This window comes from Solanum tuberosum, unplaced genomic scaffold (genome assembly GCF_000226075.1).
Source record: "Solanum tuberosum cultivar DM 1-3 516 R44 unplaced genomic scaffold, SolTub_3.0 scf00194, whole genome shotgun sequence".
Lineage (NCBI taxonomy): Eukaryota > Viridiplantae > Streptophyta > Magnoliopsida > Solanales > Solanaceae > Solanum > Solanum tuberosum.
Genome location: NW_006239120.1, coordinates 892,605 through 898,659, shown reverse-complemented (window position 1 = coordinate 898,659; position 6,055 = coordinate 892,605). Strand labels below are relative to the sequence as shown.

Genomic DNA, 6,055 nt, shown 5'->3' with positions numbered 1-6,055 from the left:
CTTCGCGGTACTATTCGGCGAAGCGCTGACTTTCATTTCATCGCCTTTTTTATCCTTCTCCTTTAGGGCTTCGCGTACTAGAACAAAGGGTGGAGTGCATCCCTTCGGCGAATTGTCAAGTGTGCTTTGTGATGCTCAGGCTTCAACTTTTTCTTTCTATTCAACCTTTTTTGTTCCTTTTTGCGTCTAAGTATCCATGGTTCCACTAAAACTTCAAATACCTGAAACTCAAGTGTTTTCATCAGATATTTAGAATATATAAGCATTTGAGGACACTATATCTATTAAAATAAAGCCCTAAATGAGTACAATTTGTGGACTCATCAATGGTGACCCTATTTAACTATCGGAAGTCTATACATATCCTCTCTTGCTAGCGATGGTGTTGTCGTTGTTGTTGCTCTAGCTCAGACCACAGAGTGAAAGAGGAAAGATACCAATTTGTATCACCCAGATACCAAGTGGATTCAAGTCATAGCACGAAAGAGTAGAAAGATGTGAGGTTTTTCTAAAGTCCTATAGCCCCTCGAAGAAAAGTACGGACGTCATCGTACCGTTCCAAAAGACTCTACTAGATTCGTTTTGGTACAATGAGATCAATGAACTGAAAGCTCTAATACCAACTTTGTCATGACCCAGACCATCTTGATTGGCACCCACACAATCCCTCCGGTGGGAGAATCATTACTACAACCCAAACATATCAAATTTTATGAAAAGTAAGGCATTTAAAGATTCAGAAGCATGTTTAAAAGCAAAAATTATATAGAGTTCCCATAAACTCCAAGGTTTAAACAAATAACTAACCAAACTAATGTAGAAATTCAACCCCTAGAACCTGAAAGTCAATGTACCAAAACTCTACCAAAATTCATAAGTCTAAACTAGAAAATCATCTAGAGAACTAGTCTAAGTCCGAATATGATGGACTAGATAAAAAGAGAACTCAAGGCAGTCCGGAAGAAGTGGCTCACCCTTGAATTTGAATCGGCGATCATTGATCTTATAAATGAGGTTTGTCAATAGCCGCCGAAAGATGCCCTATACTGAACAAAATAAGAGCAAGTGCAGTATCAGTACACAAGCACCGTGTATTGGTAGGGTCACACAGCTATCCCACTAAGTATAACATACATTAGTCAATACAACAATATAATCACATGCACATATCGAACATATACAATATCATAAACATATAGGAACAATGAACAATTACACGATTCTCACATATCACAGTCATATCAATTTAGATTAACATATCGTCTTCCAATATCAATCATCATTAGATATAAACGAACTCATCACAAGTAGATACACAACACAATACAATGGTCCTCTCACGAAACCCAATTCAATGGTCCTCTCATGGAACCTAAACCCAAACAGTCAGCATACCGGATCGTGGTATCTGATCCTATAATTATGCCAGAATATGGCACCCGATCCAAGTTAGTGTGTTGGATCGTGACACCCGCCCATTCAACAAACCACAATCACAATCACAATGTATATTCTCGCAATCATACAACTAGAGGTGTTTCATGGCATACAATTATTCAATTATCCTCATTTACGATTAGGTTGATCAATAATGCAACTTTCGCATACATACATGCATTATAATGAAGCAATTACAAATGTATATCACACTAACATGAAATCAACACCATCACCTACCTCGAATCCAAGCTTGAATCCCCTAAGGCACTTGAATCTTCCCTTTCTGGATTCTTCCCACTTGTTCGTTGTTTAAAAACATACAATAAACGCAAGGATCAACAATCAAAGGTCTAATTATCCGACTTATAACAAACCCAATAACCCTAGACAAAACCCAAGATCCTAATACCCTATTTAGGGTTGTTTCCACCATCGAATCTATAACAAAACCCTCCCCTATAAATATTTATCCATTCTATTATGTTCTACGAATTGATTCCGGGAGTTCTACTCACTCGAATTCATTTTCGTAAAGTCGTACGAGATCCTTAACGTCTTAACTATCCACTCATGTAATCAAATTCATTAATAAATCTCTCATTTATTACCAAATTTACCTACAACTTAATGACTCCGATTTCATCCAAATCTGGACTAAGTTGGGAAATTCCATGTTTCTACGAAAAAACTTTTTCTAGCCCCAATCCTTTCCGCATTGGCTTTTTCATAACGATAGAAATCAGGTCGTTACAGGATAATTGAAAATTGATCTCCTCTTTTGTCCCTTTCTAGAAGTTTCTTCATATAAACAAAGAAACTTGATTTTAATTGCAACGCGACATTATTACTCTTGCACCTCTCAGTCCAAAACTCTTAACGCTGCTAAAATGGTTAGATTAATTACATTTGGATCTTTAGTAAACAAAACTTTTATTTCTGCCACTATTATTTGTAGGTTTTTTTCGCTATAGGGGAGTCGAATTCAAATACATAAATTAAGTTTTTTATGAAGTGTGTTTCATTCCTCAAAGTTTTCTTCCTCCTATTTCATAAAGCTTAATCTTTTATGGTACGTCATAGTGATTCATGTATCTTTGGTAATATCTTTTTGCTATTTTGGTTACTTTTTTTTAACTTTGTTAAACATTCCAGTGAGGATGATTGAAAATTTATCTCTGTTTTTTTCATTTTCAACAAGTTACTTCATATACCTTTTGAGAAAATTACTTGTGGGTTGTGCTATATTTGATAGCAACATGCCTTTTTCTTCTTGATTGTTAGGAAAGTAAGGTCGTCTTTATTATTATTTCTTGATAGTTTTTAGTTCAAGTGCTCACAAATTATGCTGCGAGATTTTAATATGTAATGTGTCAATATTTTAATTTAGAATATCCAGTTGTGAACAGTTCCATTCAGATTCCACCTATTGGTTGGTTGATAATTGCATTAATTCTTTTTCACTTCATACTATAACCATAATAATAATTATGGTTCAATTCCAAATAAGTTGGGGCCGGTGATATGAAACCCAAGCAATAGTAATGACTACTCTGAGACAATGAGGAAAAACATTTATAATACTAACAATTTTAGGGTCATTTTTAACATATACATGATACAACATACTATAATAAAAAAGAGATTGATGGAGGTTCATAAAAAAGTAGCTGAAGGTCCTCTATTTAAATTTAATTAATTATGTTCTTGTATGGACGTGATGTTCCACTTTACTTGAGAGTGTTGTTCGAGGATTTTTGGTCTCTTCTTTAACGTCTAATGTTATTCTTTATAACTTCTTGAAATTTAGAAAATTTCATTACCTTGACCAACTATTTCCATGGAGATTTTCTCAGACTTCTTTCTTATAATTAAAAATTCTTTATGACTCATAATTTTTGTATAAAAAAATGAAAATTAAAAAGATATAGCACTTCAAGATTTCGGAGGAACACTTTGCCTTAATATAAAATGTTCTTGACAATGTAGTGTATGTATTGAAAATACGAATATTTCTAAATGATCATATGTAAGCTTAATAAAATAGTTCAATCCCATGCGAAGCATGGGTAAATTTCCTAGTAGTACTATATATTTTACCTTGTCAACCCATGATTGAAAGATGATAGTACAATATATAAAGTTACTCAACGTAATTAAAGTGGTGACACAAGTGTCACACTAATGTGGAACACGAATACAAGACACACAGATGCTAATATGGAACAAACGTACACACTGATAGTATCCCTCTCTTGTCATGCCCAAACGTACAAACGAGATTTTTCCTCTTTTCTCAAATGCTTTTCATCTTGCCTTTGCACTTGTGTTCATCCTAATAGTATCCCACTCTTGTCATGCCCAACATGACTATTTGGATGCACACAACACAGCTCGGACCATTAACATGGGACAACCAGGTGACAGCCTACGCCCAACAATATGCTTCCCAATTGGCAACTGATTTCAACCTCGTTTATTCTCATGGACAATATGGTGAGAACCGAGCTGCCGGTAGTGGTGATTTTATGATGGCCACAAAAGCGGTGGATATTTGGGTCGATGAGAAACAATACATAACCATGACTCCAATATATGTGATGAAGGACAAGTGTGCGGATATTATACTCAGGTGGTTTGGCGTAACTCTGTTTGTCTTGGATGTGCTAGGGTTCAATGCAACAATGGAAGATATGTTGTCTCTTCCAACTATGATCCTCCAGGTAATTTTATAGGCCAAACTCCATACTAAAAAGCAACTTATTACCAAATGATATTACATATTTGTACTACCTACGTAGTTCTAAATGAAGTTGCTTCTATATATCAGCTTAATGTATGATCTGATTATTATGAATTACTACTCTTAAGAAATGATATGTTGATGTTCTAATTAACTGCACTTTCATGATCAAAATCTGAACAACATGCATTTTTAAACAATGGGAATGTAGTGTAGATATTATAGCATGTATGTGCAGTTAATACATATAATGATCACCTGCTAAAAAGTGTTGAATTTTCTAAATGTTGGCAAAGTCATCTATCAATCCATATATTTGCAACTAATTTCCATATTAATTTTTTTCTCACTAATGACGAACTTTCTACTGAAATAAAAAGTGCTTTTTAACTAGACTAGATGGAAGTCCCAACTTTTCGAATGAGGGCCAAAAAGTATGATGGTTGGTACATTGAGCCACCTTAGTTCTCCCTAGGAAGGGTTACTAGCTATCACGATCCAAATCAGCGGTCGTGCGGACACCTACTCTAACACCTAGATAGGAGGATCCTTACCACCCAATTTTAAAATTAAGATAGCGAAAGTAAGCAAAAATTCAATTTATCACCTTATTTTTTAATACAAAATGATTCCTTGCTTTGCCTACAATAAAAAGAATGCCTTGAAACTACACAGAAACCTTCCTCGAAACTAGTCTAAGCAAGTACAAGGGTTTCTAAGAGAACATCAACATTAAAATAAGATACAACTTCTACCGTAAGGAAAGAGGGGTAGAAGCTGCCAAAGATCATCTTCGTCTTCATCTATGAATTATCACTGACCCTATAACAATACTGTTAGGATAAGTATTGTTTAGATAAATGATAAAATGCAAGGAACACGTTGGCAAAGTGATCTCATGAGAAACTGTTTCAAGAAGGACTTCTATTTCATAAAGGAGTTTCATTGCAAGAAGAACTCTAAATGAAACAGAGTTGTGGAACGAAAAAGGAGTTAGTGAAGGAGTAGAAGACTTCAGAAAACAAAACCATAAATAGGAGAAGAGGCGTCCATACTTGTTACGCATTTACAAAGCAAAAACAACTAAGAGATTGATTTTTGAAGTGATGCTGAACAAAGAAAATAGAAGAACAAATCTAGGAAGTTTTCATAGTATTTGTGATTTTTATAGTGTTAGATCGGTGATTTATAAACTGATTATAGGATATTAGTCTTCAAGTTGAGGGCAACTCGAAGACACTGTGAACACAAACCTTGTAGGTATGTGCTAGAATTGAAATTAGGTAGTTAATCTTTCGGTTACATAAAGTCTTGTAATCTCATTGTTGGTTGAGGCACGTAGTTATTTAGTGAAGTTGGGGTAAATCCTGTTGAGGAACATGTCGTGGTTTTTACACCTTTTGAGCTGGGTGTTTCCACGTAAAATATTGTGTTCTTACTTTACAGTCTTTACACCTTCTTTGAAACACGTTAGGCAACTTGGTTCACTTAAGTAAAGTATGATATAAAAGTAAAAACAATCTAGGTCGTGTAGAATAACAATTGGTATGAGAGCAAGGTTATCTTATACAGGGTAACACCTAAAATAAAAGATCGAGATGAATTATTCACCACCTATCGGTCACAGTGAAGGACAATCAACTGTCAGACCCCAATGTTCAATGGGTCTCACTTTGGTTGGTGGAAAGCACACATGGAAGACTTCATTCAATCATAAGATTATGAATTGTGGGATAAGATTACGATAAGACCTACCATTCCTATGAAGACTATTGAAGGAGTTCAAGTACCAAAGGTTAGGATTGACTTTACTGTGGAAGATTTATCAGCTCTCAGAAAAAATGCTAGGATGAAAAACATTCTTGTTTGTGGTCT

The 6,055-nt window shown here is 34.9% G+C and overlaps 1 pseudogene; it reads left to right on the top strand.

Annotated features, from left to right (window-relative positions):
- Nucleotides 1-1,009: 1,009 nt before the first annotated feature.
- On the top strand, nucleotides 1,010-4,198 carry LOC102594916 (pathogenesis-related protein 1B-like; annotated as a pseudogene).
- The last annotated feature ends 1,857 nt before the right edge of the window (nucleotides 4,199-6,055 follow it).